Genomic DNA, 14,908 nt, shown 5'->3' on the forward strand with positions numbered 1-14,908 from the left:
CAACTCATTGAACACACAGAAGTCAAGCTGGTACCTACATAGAGCCTTTACCTCTGTTCTAGTGGCTTTAATACAGGCAGGTACTCTGCACACTTCCAAAAGAGAAACAGAAACAACACCTAGACACAAAACCTTTGATCTGCAAAGCTGTCATTACTGCAAGATATACAAGTTCAATGGGAGCACCAAATTTGTGGGAGTAACCAACCAACATCAGATTTGACTTGAGGCCCACTTCACAAATTGGAAACCATTCCTGACACTGCTTAAGGGACCAAGAATCTGAGACTTGATAGCCCAAGAACCTAGGCTAAAGTCAAATATTTCTGTTGTAAAACAAAACAAAAACATAGCAACAAAATGGCCCCTAATGACTTTCTGCTATACTCACAGAATAGTGCCTTGTTTAGCCATCATCAGAGAAACTTCCTCCTGCAGCAGATGGGAACAATACAGAAACACACAGCCAGACACTATACACAGAGAGAGAGAGAGGTCTTGGAACACACAGCACTAAATGGGCTGTCTCCATCATATCCCTCACCACGGCCACCAAGAAAACAAGGCCCTCTAAATCAGCATGATCAAAGTTCATATGAACTCACAGAGATGAAGCAGCATGCACAGGTCTGAACCAGCTCCTCTGCATATGTATTATGGCTTACAGATTAGTGCGTTTATGGGATTTCTTAGTGTACAAATAATAAGTCTTTGATTTTTGTGCTTTCTCTTGGGCTCTTTTCCTTCTGTTTGTTTTGTTCCATTCTGATGTATTAAATTTTGTCTTACCTCAGTATATTTTATTTCATTATCATCCCTTAGAAGCCTGTTTGTTTTTTAGTTAGAGACAGCAAGGGAGTGGATGAAGATGGGAAGGGAGTTGCAGGGGGAGAGGCAGGTACTGAGAGAAGTAGAAGGATGGGAAACCTTAATCTGGCTACATTATGTGTATGGGAAATGTCTGTTTTCTAAAAGAAAAAATTAAAAAAAAAAAACCTAATGGACTTAGCCAGGCATGTTGGTTCATTCCTTTAATCCCAACACTCCAGAGGCAGATTCAGAAAGATCTCTGTGTGTTCCAGGCCAAACAAAACAAAACAACAACAAAAAAAAAACAAACAGATTTTCCTTAGCAGATTTTAACATTAATCTGCCTATCGAGCCTATAAATACTGATAAATACAGACTATTACTATTAGTTAGTATTTGAGTGAGATTTTTCCATTGTTTTACCCTAGCTATAGTACCCAATTATGTGTCCTCAAATAGTATGGTTCAGGTTAAAGTAGTTTTAAAAGTCAAATAATTGTGTAAGAGAATACACATAAATGTTCTTTATGTGTGACTTTATGTATGACTTCTTTCTCTCAATTCACACTTCCACTCTTGTTCATGCTGAGTATAGTTACGATGTAGTATAGATATTATGCCATAAACATTTTGAGTGGGAAAAGAATGTACATAGTACACTTTATAGTACATAGTACATGATTTGTAGTACATACTATACATTGTATACATTTGTAGTACACACACACACATATATACATATATACATATATATATACATATATATAATAGTGTAGTATGTACTACAAATCATGTACTATGTACTATTTATATAAAGATTGGAACAATACGGCCAAAAGCATGTCTGCTGATAGATTCAGATAAGTGAAAAGAAAAAAATTTAAACATACTTTTAATTTTCATATCTAACCTTGTTCACTGGAATATTACTTTATATTTTCAAGCATCAAAGGACAGCTTTTCTTCTACATCTGATAGAAGTAGATAAGATCAAGGAACTTCATTTTTCACAGCTGTTATTTCATATTACAAGGTTGTGGATGAGCCTTCCCTTCAGTCTCAGTGAGTCACTTGTGTGGAGTTGAGTTTCTACACTCAAAGACTCATGCACACACTTAAATATTCAGTTTCAACCCATCAGTTGCAAATGAAACCCACAGGGATTTAAGCATACTTTTGCATAAAGCATATAAACACAAAGGGGATCCAGAAGATGAGTGAAGGACCATTATCATATTCCACTTGTTCCAGCCACTTAGAAACAAATGCATGCTCAAATACTTTCCTGTCCGTGTATTGCCCTTCTTCCTGGCATTTGTCGGGATATGATTGAAACAGCGATAGATAGAGTATTAAGGCTCAGAGAAAATCCTGACACGTGATGGATTAAAGCACAGAATTAGTTAGCTCTCTCCTGATCCTCAGGGAGCCCCTGCAACAGCTTATCTTTGATACACCAGTGAGCAGAATCGAGCATGGATCTTTATCCTTTCCAACAGTGCACGCATACAACCATGCCGTGTGAGCTTTCCAGAAAGCCTGAGTGCTCTCCTAAACCTCACTGAGGTCACCAGGATGAGTTAGAAATTATAATTTCCCGAGTTAAACATACAGCTACACAGTAGTTCATGTTGTGCTCTCTCTCTCTCTCTCTCTCTCTCTCTCTCTCTCTCTCTCTCTCTCTCTCTCTCTCTCTCTCGTGTGTGTGTGTGTGTGTGTGTGTGTGTGTGTCCCATTTGGGTAATAATAGAGTTCAGATTTATTTTCCAAAATTTAGAGCTTGCCTTATAAAATATTAAAATGCTTATTAATGTTTAGGAAAGTGGCTGAGGCACTAACATATATTGCTAGCAGCATACTGCTGTTCTTCAGCTACATACTAATTAGCACACATATAAAAATACCTCACTTGAATTTTGTCTTCATTTTTCAGAAGACACACAGGGAAAGGTACAGAAAATGGCAAAGGCCATTACAATAAGCTATTTTTAGCTGAAACATTGACCATTAACTAAAACACGTCAAATAATACCTATGAACACATAGCCATTTTAAAGATTTCTGAAATTTTCACTTGCAAATAGAAGTGAATTCTCATAACTTGCTGAAAGCATACATTTGCAAACTATGAATCTTCTAAAGGTTTTAGTTGCTATGTCTGAGTATGGCATTTCCTCACTGGGTAGTAGAAATTATTTTTTGTTTAGTTCACTCTCTCTAATAACTATAAACTGCATTTGCAAGGTAACTAAGAAGTTGTATATGTATCCTCACCCACAGATCAACCCTGAATACATACATTATTTTATTTAGTAGATCCAACTAATCAAAACTAAAATTGTGTTGTGAAAATATCTATGCAGTTGTGTGACATCCATAATTCTATAAACAAGAAACTAAATACTACGTCTTTTGCCTTTTGCCACAGTCAATAATTAAGAGTCCACTGACCAAGAATTATTCTGTTCAGTTAATTTCAGGAGTAAGATGGTTTTAGATATATGCTTGATGGGAATTTTGCATATAAATTCTTTTTTGGCCTCCTTTCCACTTAAGTATCTTTGCTGAAATAAAATAAAAGTAAAATAAGAAAGTGAACACAAGACAAAATAGATCATCCATTCCTGGAACTTTTGACGTCGTTACTCCACGTTCAGCAATAACTTTAATTATGTGAACTAGTAACAGGTAAATGTATCTCTTGTAATTTACTGGGACTGGGGGCAATTTCATATATCCACAATAAACGAGTACCTAATTCTCTTCTTATTAGTAATTGACAATAGCAAAAAGTTCCACCTTTGTGAACCCCAATTTTCTAAGTTAAAAGGGAAAAATGATAGTATTTTCTTCAAAGAATAAAATGAAATGAAACCATTTGCACCAAGTGCTAATCATAACATAAGGTCTCAGATATTAGGTCTTATCGCCATGTCAAAGTGACTGCTGAGGGCTGAATATTGCCCCCCGCTCTGCCAAACTGAGATGTTGAACTCTGACCGTCACCATAACAATGTAAAGGTATTTGGGGACAGGATCTTTGGGTGGTAATTAAGTAATGAGGGTACAGCTGATGGACAGCTTTTAAAAGGGAAGGCATTGGAAATCTCATTTTCCACTGTTTTCCACCTGTGAGGACACAACCCAATTTCAGCTTTAAACTAGCTCCAGGTATCGGCTTTTTCTTACTTGGTTCATGGTTTACCAGGCACCCAAGTTTTAAAAATCAAGTATATGTGGTTTAAACAACATAGTGGGGACATTTTGCTATACAAGATCAAGTTAGTATGAAAAGCAATGATTTCTGAAGTTATTACATTTACTACTTTGAATTAAATATTGGCAGACCTTTTAGGAAATGATACAAATAGTGATGAGAGGAGCAGAAATTAAGGGACTGTAAATGACACTTGGGCATTTTCTGTACCATCTAAAGGGTCATACTACAGTTCTTTAAAAAAACTGCCTACTGTTTCTTTTCATTAAGGAATTTATTTATATTTCAGAACAACATTTTTTAAAACAGAATACATAGACCAAGGCCAAGAGTCTAAAACAGTGGTTCTCAACCTGTGAGTCATGATCCGAATGACCTTTTCACAGGAGTCACATATTGGGTATCCTGAATATCACATATTTACATTATGATTCATAACAGTAGCAAAATTAATTTTATGAAGTAGTAACAAAAGTAATTTTAAGGTTGGGGGTCACCACAACATGAGGAACTGTATTAAAGAGTCCCAGCTTATGCTGGAGAGGATGTGGAGCAAAGGGAACACCCCTCCACTGCTTGTGGGTGTGCAAATTCGTACAGTCACTTTGTAAATCAGTATGGCATTTTTCTTAGCAAATTGGGAATCGATCTACCTCAAGACCCAGCTATTTGGGGCATATATCCAAAGTATGCTCAATCATACCACAAGGATCCTTGCTCAAGTATGTTCATAGCAGCATTATTCATAATAGCCAGAATCTGTAATCAACCTAGATGCCCTTCAATCAAGGAACAGATAAAGAAAATGTGGTACATTTATACAACGGAGTATTATTCAGCTGTTAAAAACAATGACATCATGAAATTTGAAGGCAAATGGATGAAATTGGAAAAAATCATCCTGAGTGAGGTAACCCAGACTCAGAAAGACAAACATGGTATGTACTCATTTATAAGTGGATATTAGCTAAAAAGTAAAGGATAGCCGTGCAACCACAGACCCAGAGAGGCTAGGTAACAAGGAGGGCCCAACAGGATACACATGGATCTCTGGGGAAGGGAAAATAGAAGAGATCTCACGAGTGGACTGGGGGTGGGAGGAAATGGTTTGGAACTTGAGGAATCAGATTGAGGGGGAGAATACTAAAAGAGATGACTAGAAAGGGGGGCACTCATTTCAGGGTCAGGTAGAAACCTGGTGCAAAGGAAACTTCCAGAAATCTACAAGGATGAGCCCAGCTAAGACTCGTAGCAATGGCAGGTGCATAGCCTGAATTTGTCATCTCCTGTGACTGGGTGGAACTTCCAGTGGAGGGAATGAGATACCAGCCCAGCCACACAACCTTTGACCTACAGTCTGTCCTGCTGGTACGATGTGTGTGTTGTGTGTGTGAGGGGGGTAGGGGGGAATGCAGAGATTGCAGGAATGCCCAACCAATCATTGGTGCAGCCTCAGAACCATACCATGAGAGTGAGCCCACCCCTGACACTGTCTTGAGTGCCAGGACCCCAAGGCTGGATGGCCTAGAGACCTAAGATGGAACCAAACATGACTGGAGCAGGGAAAATGTCAATGTAACAATGCCTAATGATATTCTGCTATACTCATAGACTGGTGACTACACCAATTGTCATCAAAAAGCCCTCAACCAGTAACTGATGGAAACAGATGCAGAGTTCCACAGCCAAACACTGGGCTGAACTGGGGAAATCCTGCTGAAGAGAAGAAAGAGTGTACCAGTCCTGGTGGTCAAGGACATTGCAACAGAACCCACAGAAACAACTAACCTGGGCTCAAAGGAGCTCACAGAGTCTGGACCAACAGCCAGGGAGCCCGCATGGAACTGACCTAGGTCCTTTACATATGTGTGACAGTTGTAATGCTTGGTCTACTTGTGGGACTCCTAGCAGTGAGAACAGGGGCTGTCCCTAATGCTTTGGCAGGCTTTGGGGAACCTATTCCGCATACTGGGTTGTCTTGCCCAGTTTTACTACAAGGGGAGATTAGTTCTACAGCAACTTGATATGCCATGTTTTGATAATATCCATGGGAGGCCTGCCCCTTTCTGAACAGAAACAGTGGAGTAGAGTAGAGAATGGAGGGAAGTAGGGAGGGGGAATGGGAGGAGAGGAGGGAGGGAAGACTGCAGTCAGGATGTAAAATAAATGAGCAAAATTAATTAATAATAAAAAAGAGTTCCAACATCAGGAAGGTTGAGAACCACTGCTTTAAATTATTCTCATACGGAACTATAATATGCTTCTACTTAGAAAAAGTAGCAATTCGTCTGTTTTAGTTACTGTTTTCATTGGTGTGTTCTACACGTCACAAGAAGCCATCTAAGGGAGGAAGGCTTTGTTCTGACTAGCTGTTCAAGGACTCAATGCTTAAGCACTTGCTTTTATAGAGAACCCAGGTTCAATTCCTAGCACCCCCATGGGAGCTCGCAACTCTCTATAACTCCAGTCCCAGAAACACCTTCTTCTGACCTCAGAGGGCACTAAGCATAGACATGGTGCACACACATACATACAGATGAAACCCTCATACATATAAAATGATAAAATAAAATAATTTTAAAGTTATTTTCAGATAAATAACTGAATAGTGAACTTTATCATCAGAAATATTTCTAAAAGACAGTTATTTCCTACACAATATTATAGCCAGTATTTAATTTTTTCTTTTTTATGTATAAGTACATTTGAAAATCCAAATACATAAATTTAGAGTTCTGGGACTTCTTTATGTGTTCCTTCTTTTATTTAACTCCTTTTTCCATTTTGTAAAACATTCTTAAAACTATTGTTTTTTGGCCGGGTCTTTTATTACACTAGTACTGAATAGCAGTTTCCTCCAAAATTGAAACATTGTAGTCTTCAGGGAAGCTCTTCAAGACAGAAAATAAACAACTCAAAATAGCTTCAGGAAGTTTCTGAAACTGACCAGATTCTCTAGAGTAAACAATAAAGACAGATGAGAGACTCTCAGACAAGCCAAACTTCAGAGACTCTTGAGACCACGCAAACTGCCTGAAAGAAGCAGAAACCTGTCTGTCTGCCTACAAGGGTATTAGACCAACTGAGTTACTTGGAAAGGACACTCCAACCTGTTGAGCTACCTGCAGGCTGTGCAGTATGCTCCACTCCCAGATTTTCTGAGCTAATGTTAGGGTCCTGGAAAAGTCCCACAAAAGACCATCATCCATGTATGCAATCAACAAGAGCATTTATTATGTCGAGAATAAAGGTACCAGCATGCTGGGGCCATACATCCAACAGAAGAGCAAAATGGCGACCAGGAGAGAGACTTGCAGGCTCATTTTATGCACAGTTAAGGGGAGTTTCAGGGACAGTTAGGTCATCTCATATATGACTGGCTTATGTGAATAGCAATCACATTAGTACAATCCTAATTGGCTAGGGCTAGCAGCAGCTGGCTAAGTCTATGGCTTTTCCATTTTGGGGGAGGCCTGACAAGTCCCAGGTTTTGTCTTTATTTGGTTATTACCTTGAGCTGCCGTGGAGGCACTTGCTATCTCCCTCACCCACAGCAGGGGCAATGAAGATTGATCATCCTTTTTTCATGGCTTCCTCAGAAATGGCCTGTTCAGTTTCAAGAAGCAGAAACTGAGGTGCAATTCTTAACTGAATTACTTGGAGCCTGTCATATTTGCCTGGCCTTTTCACTGTCATCTATGCTGGTATGTAAGGTGATATTGCATTCCCCAATATATTTTGCACCATAATAAACTTATCTGGGGTCAGAGAACAGAACAGCTACTAGACAGACACAGAGGACAGAAAATGGTGGCATACAGACCTTTAATCCTAGCATTCCGAAGGCAAAGATCCATCCAGATCTCTGTGAGTTCAAAGCCACACTGGAAACAGCCAGGCATGGTGACACATGCCTTTAATCCCAGGAAATGATGGTAAGAAGCAGAAAGGTATATAAGGTATGAGGACCAGGAACTAGAGCCTGGTTAAGCTTTTAGACTTTTGAGCAGCAGTTCAGCTGAGATCCATTTGGATGAGGACTCAGAGGTTTCCAGTCTGAGGAAACAGGATCAGCTGAGGAACTGGTGAAGTGAGTAAGCTGTGGCTTGTTCTCCTTCTCTGATCTTCCAGCATTCACCCCAATACCTGGCTTCAGGTTTGTTTTTATTAATAAGACCTTTTAACAATTCATGCTACAGGTATGGGCTTTGGTGACACCACTATCTTTGATTCATTTCTGCTCCTGTAAGTAATCCCAATAAAACTTGTTGGTTCACCAAATTGGACTTTGGTGATATCTCTACTTTACTCTGTTAGGTGTTGTGTCTCCTCAGAAAACATCTTGTCACACAGCATATAGAGAAATATTTTTATTCGTCATTTTAAATTTGCTGGGCACTATTTAGAAGGTCATGTGCTGGAGCTATGCCTCCTTGAGAAAGCACTTACCTAGCATGGACAATGCCCTGGGTTTTATCAACAGCAGAGGGCACTAATAAGAGCTGTTCCAATAAACAGGCTAACAACCACACTCACTCACATGATACACAGCCAAAGGATTCTATCTTATGTCAAAGCCCATCCCAAGACCAGGAAGACCAGGTAAGAAATCCGGATGTAGGGCTGATTCAACTTGAAGCTACATAAACTGTGATAATAGAAATACATAAATACATTTATCCAAACTGTACCCCTCAATGAAACATAGCATCCTCACATACAAAATAAATGCACATGTTCTCTAAAGTATCTTTCCAGCTAAAATTGTCTTGGTCTAAGCAAAAATAAATAAATAAATAAATAAATAAATAAATAAATAAATAAATAAGTTTACTAAAAAAATTGTATTTGTCACTTATAAAAGAAAATCGGTTATGGAATATGAATGATATTTTGTGGTTTTCAATCATTTGTCAACATAAGGAGCGTTGAAAAGAAGATGCACACAAACCTGTATTTGGTTAATTATTATGATTTAAATTTCCCAGAAGTTTAATGGAATGAGAGAAAGAAAACAAAATTGTTCATAAGCTTCATGTTCAGAGTTGATGACCTGAACTCTGCTTCCACATTTTTTTTCTTTATTGAAGGGTAGTTAAGGATATTTAATGACAAAATATACTTTCACTTGAGTGAATGTGTATGACTGAACTGACCACTGAGAATACAAATTAGTGGAACATTTGAAAAGAATTGTTGACAGCCACTTACCATTGATGGTGACCTAACTTTACACAGTGACAAAAGGAAAATATGAAATACGACCACCAATTCCAGTACCCTTTAGTCAACTCAGCTCAATTGGCAATTTGAAAGAGTATATTTCAACAAAACAAAAATGACAAGGACAGTTTATAGTGCTAAAACTAATTAGCATAAAGGATTATTATTTATTAATGCAGTAAAATTGAATTACTATTATTTATGAATAAAATTTCAAAGAGCAGAAATGAAAGCATTAAAGAAAAAATAAAATTTCTGTAACCAACCAAGCACTCTTCTTTTACTCCAAGAAAAAAAAAATCCATCAGTCTTAGGGATTTATATAAAACCAACTCTAGCTATATGTAACATATAGTTTTGAAAATTTAACTCCTAACATTAAATATAACACATAATGCAAGAAGATATATATAGATATAGATATAGATATAGATATAGATATAGATAAAGAGAAAACCTGACCTCTCAAAAGAGAAAAAAAGTGGATGGCACAATTAACAAAATTGTGAAGACTTAATAATTGGACTACTTCATAACAATTCTGGGTAATATAAAATGAAGAAAACCTTCAAAATTTAAGTTATGAAACTAATATGAAAATAAATTTCAACAAATCTGTAACAAGGTCACACAAAATATATTACTAATAAATCTTCCTCATGGATAATAAAACAGACATCTAAAATACTAGCCACATGAGTCTATAATCTTATTAAAAATTAATATCTAAGGATCATAAAGATTTATTCCAGAGATGAAAGAGTGGATCAGTGTTAAAATCATTCATTTAACCCACCATTATAGTAAATCTAAAGACAGGATGCCTTCTGAGTGTCTTTTTAAAACTTCTGATACATGTCAACACTGAGAGTCTCTTCATGTAAAAGGCAGCCAATAAATAGTAAGTTATTCCTTACCTACTTTCACAGAGAAAGAGAGAAAGAGAAAGTGCAATGCTTCACACTGTGTAAAACAACTAAAGTTATTCCTATTGAAGTAAACATCAAGAAATGTTCTACTGACTCCTTTGAATATTAAATTCAAATATGAAGAGAGTAAAAATGAATTCAAAAATTTTTTAAAGATCAGATAATATCAACATTTATTTATGAGAAAATCATTGAAATCTTTTCCCAAAATGTTGACAGGAAAAAATCTGAATAAGGAAATTACATGTAAAGATGTAACCCGAAGAGACAAATAACATTATTGGTGAAATTATTAAGGCCACTCCTTAATAATAATAAGTTAAAAGGGAGGTTTATTTAGTGGCGTAACTTACAAATGAAGGGATAAGTAGGTTGCAGAGTCTGGGGAAGACATAGTGCAGTCTGGTGGTGTTCTCTGGAGAACTCTGCTTGGTCTACTTCCAGCACCCAGGGTCCAGGAACCAAGAGAAGTTGGCACATCCGGATCTTGGGTCTTCAGGGCCCTGTCTTGGCCCCGCCCTGTAGGCATGACATTACCGAAGCCTCAATGGGGGTTGGAACTTCCAGATCAAAGCTGGAATGGCTACCCACTACATAACATTCCTACATAACATCAATAATGCATTAGGAGAGACAATAAAAAGAGAGACTCCATGTAAAATTTTTAAAAAGGTGTAGAAACTATGAGAGGTAAAATATTTACAAAACAAAGGGAGAGTCTAAACAAGAAAAAACATTTGCTAAGGCACAAAGAGTGAGAAAAGTCTTACTTAGGCATGCCAATTCACTGCAGATTAATTTAGCACAATTTTAATAAAATTACCACCAGTTCACTTTTTCCTAGAGCTAGACAAGTAGATTGTGTAGAAAAATGTGTTAGGAGTGAGGCTACTGTAACACACACACTCTCTCTCTCTCTCTCTCTCTCTCTCTCTCTCTCTCTCTCTCCTCTCTCTCTCTCACACACACACATACACACACACACACACACACACACACATCTGTGGTGGTATTCTAATTGTACTGAAATGTGATTTTGATTGTATGTTAATAAATAAAGTTGCCCGGGGGTCAGAGCTATTAGAGCCATAGACAGAGTGTGGCGGTGGTGGCACACGCCTTTAATCCCATAGATCTCTGTGTGTTCAGGGATACAGCCAGCATTGGAGACATATGCCTTTAAGACCTAGGGGGCCGTACATTCAGACAGTGACGAGGCAGTCACGTGTTTGGGTTTACAACCAATGAGAAGGCAGAATGACTATGGAAACGACTGACACACAAGGAAATAGCTCTCTTTCGGGAAGCTGGGACAGCAGGAGAAAGGGTGAGATTTTAGCTCTGAGCTCTGACCTCTTGGCTTTCTCTTCTACATTGTTTCTGTGTTTCTTATTTAATAAGACTGTTGGATACATCTACACACATCAGTTGTAAAAGAGAGCAGAAAGTATAATTCATTTACATTAAATTCAAGAACAGCCAAGGATTGGTTACACTTCATTGGGAATCAACAAGTGAGAATCCATCAGGTTGAGAAAAGTCTTTAAAATCTCATTTTGTGTGGTTGATAGAAGTATGTGTATATATAAAATGCTTCAAGATTTGTATAATTCATGGTATAAAAGAATACCTATTTATTAATAGACTTTAATTTTTGTGTATGTATGTTTTGCTCACACATTTATCTACGCTTTATGTGCATGCTTGTTGTGTTTCAAGACCAGAAGATAGTGTCTATTACCCAGAACTGGAGTTATAGGTGTTTATGAATATTCATGTTACTGCAGGGAATCAAAACCAAATACTCTGGAAAAGCAGTCAGTGCTCTTATCTGCTGAGTCATCTCTCTGTCTCCTGATAGACACTTTTATATATTTAGATTCATTGAGAAACAAAGGATCTAATAATGGCTTCTCATATATGTCCCTAACAATTCCTCCTGTCGTTATCCTATGTTAATGTGGTATATATTTTACACTCAACTAATGAAATGCTCTGTTACTAAATAAAGTCTAAATTTTTTATTATTGTATTTAATTGTATCCACTGTGCTGTGTAGTCATGTATTCACTATATTGTCATACAGAATATCATATTCTTATACTATGTGATATAATTATGCAGCATCATATGTAATAACTTCACAGTCTTAAATTTTTCCTGTACTTTAATGCTACATCATACCCTCTTTCTTTTTTTTTTACATTTTATTTTATAATTTAATTTAATTTTACATATCAGCCAAGGATTCCCTTGTTCTCCCCACCCCCAGCATTTCCCCCAGCCCACCCCCCATTCCCATCTCCTCCAGGACAAAGAGTCCCCTGGGGATTGAGTTCAACATGGTAGATTCAGTCCAGGCAGGTCCAGTCCCCTCCTCCCAGGCTGAGCCAAGTGTCCCTGTATAAGCCGCAAGTTCCAAACAGCCAGCTCATGCACTGAGGACAGGACCTGGTCCCACTGCCTGGATGCCTCCCAAACTGGATCAAGCACAGAAAGGGAGAACAAGGAATAAGAGACCATGATAAATGAAGACCACATGAGAATAGGAAGAAGCAAAGTGCTAGAGAGGTCCACAGAAATCCACAAAGATACCTCTACAATAGACTACTGGCAATGGTCGAGAGACAGCATGAACTGACCTACACTGGTGATAGGATGGCCAAACACCCTAATTGTCGTGCTAGAAACCCCATCTAATGACTGAGGGAAGCAGATGCAGGAGTCCAATTGGCAAGAAAGAGGAGGGTTTGTATGAGTGAGAATTGTTGAGACCAAGGTTGGAGAAAGCACAGGGACAGATAGCCAAACGAATGGAGACACATGAACTATGAACCAATAGTTGAGGAGCCCCCAACTAGATCAGACCCTCTGGATAAGTGAGACAGTTCATTCTCTCTTTCTTTAGAATTCCTAGCCACCACTGACCTTATCACTACCTCCCTAGTTCTGCCTTTCCAAGAATACCATATCATAGAAATCACACAGTAGTTACCTTCCCCACCTATCTTTTCCACTTACTACTATGTATTTAAGACATCTCAAAAGTGCATTTCTTTTTATCACAAATAATATGCATATACTAAAAACTGCTTATGAATTCACCTACTAAAGGAAATCTTGCTTACTTCTAGTCTTTAGTACGTAGGAATAAAGCTTCAAAATAACATTTATTTTAAATTAGTTTTCAACTCAGTTTGATAAACATAAAAAAGTACAATTCATAGATTATAAAGGTAATGCTTTGTTTAGCCTTATAATAAATTTCCAAACTTATATCCCAAATGGCTGCACTATTCTGTATCCTCGTCAGCAAAGAATGTGGATTCCTATTGTCTCATCTTTCCTACTGTCTTTCTAAGTAGATGTGTAGTGGAACCACTTGGTTTTAATTGCATTGTCCTAACAACATATGGCATAACATTTTCATATGCTAATTTGCTATATTTTTCTTGATAGATTAGAGATTATTTGCCATGTCTTAGTTGTGCATATTTTTTTATTTTTTTTTTTGTCTCACAAGAATTCATTGCACATTTTGGATGCAAATTCCTTGTGATATATGTTTTGCTAATATTTGCTCCTAGACCATGGTCTGTCTTCTTTGTCTTACCAAAGCTTTTTTATCAAGACAGCTGATATAATTTTAGTAATATAAACATTATTTTCCTTTCAAATATTATGCTTTCTAAAAATATTATATGTATAGGTATGTGTATGTGTGTATTATTCTGCAGGTGTACCATGCATGTGTATGAGCCCACAGACATCAGAAGTGGATATCAAATCCTCTGTAGCTGGAATTACAGATAATTATGAACCATCATGTGGGTGCTGGGAACAAAACTATTGAGCCATCTCTCTAGTCTTATACTATGTTTTTGACATTTAAAAATCCATCCTTTACATCATTTTCCTATTACTTTCCAAGTATAAATTATGTTTAGCATGTTGCCCTTGGGCTCTTAGGACTCACTTTGAGTTCATGTTTGTAAAGCATGTGATGTTTCTATCTATAATCATTTTTATGTAAGTGTCCAATCATTGTAGCACCATCTGAGGAAAAGCATATGTTTCTTCGTTACTTGTTCCTTTATGTTTAGGTTTGTTTTGGAATCTCATTTCTATCCCATTGGTATATTGTCTACCACATTGTCAGCACCACATTGTCTTGATTACTGTAGATTTACAGGAAACCTATCTGTCAGGCAATGCCCATCTGCAACCATTGATCTTCTTTAATATTTTTTGTTTCTGTGGATTGATAATTTTCCTGTCCTACTTAAACTTTAGAATAAGTTCATTGATACCTACAAAATAACTCCTAAGATTGGACTAGCATGGTATTTAAATCAATCGATGAGCCAGGTTTGGTGCAACATCTCTATTATCCCTTTATTCTAGATGCTTAGGCATGAGGATTATCAGCTGAAGGCCAGCCTGATTTGCACAGTAAGTTCCAGACAATCATGGCTACATATTAAGAGTTTGTGTCAAAAATATTCAATAGAAGCCGGGCGGTGGTGGCGCACGCCTTTAATCCCAGCACTCGGGAGGCAGAGACAGGAGGATCTCTATGAGTTCGAGGCCAGCCTGGGCTACCAAGTGAGTCCCAGGAAAGGCGCAAAGCTACACAGAGAAACCGTCTCGGAAAACCAAAAAAAAAAAAAAATATTCAATAGATTATGTGGGGATTGTGGAAGTGGAATATGGAGATTATTTGGTTTTT

At 37.6% G+C, this 14,908-nt stretch overlaps 1 pseudogene; it reads right to left on the reverse strand.

The window, feature by feature from the left end:
- The window catches only part of LOC107399412 (TGF-beta receptor type-1 pseudogene), a 96,644-nt pseudogene that overhangs the window by 36,695 nt on the left and 45,041 nt on the right, over positions 1-14,908 (reverse strand).

This window comes from Peromyscus maniculatus, chromosome 16, assembly GCF_049852395.1.
Source record: "Peromyscus maniculatus bairdii isolate BWxNUB_F1_BW_parent chromosome 16, HU_Pman_BW_mat_3.1, whole genome shotgun sequence".
NCBI classification, from domain to species: domain Eukaryota; kingdom Metazoa; phylum Chordata; class Mammalia; order Rodentia; family Cricetidae; genus Peromyscus; species Peromyscus maniculatus.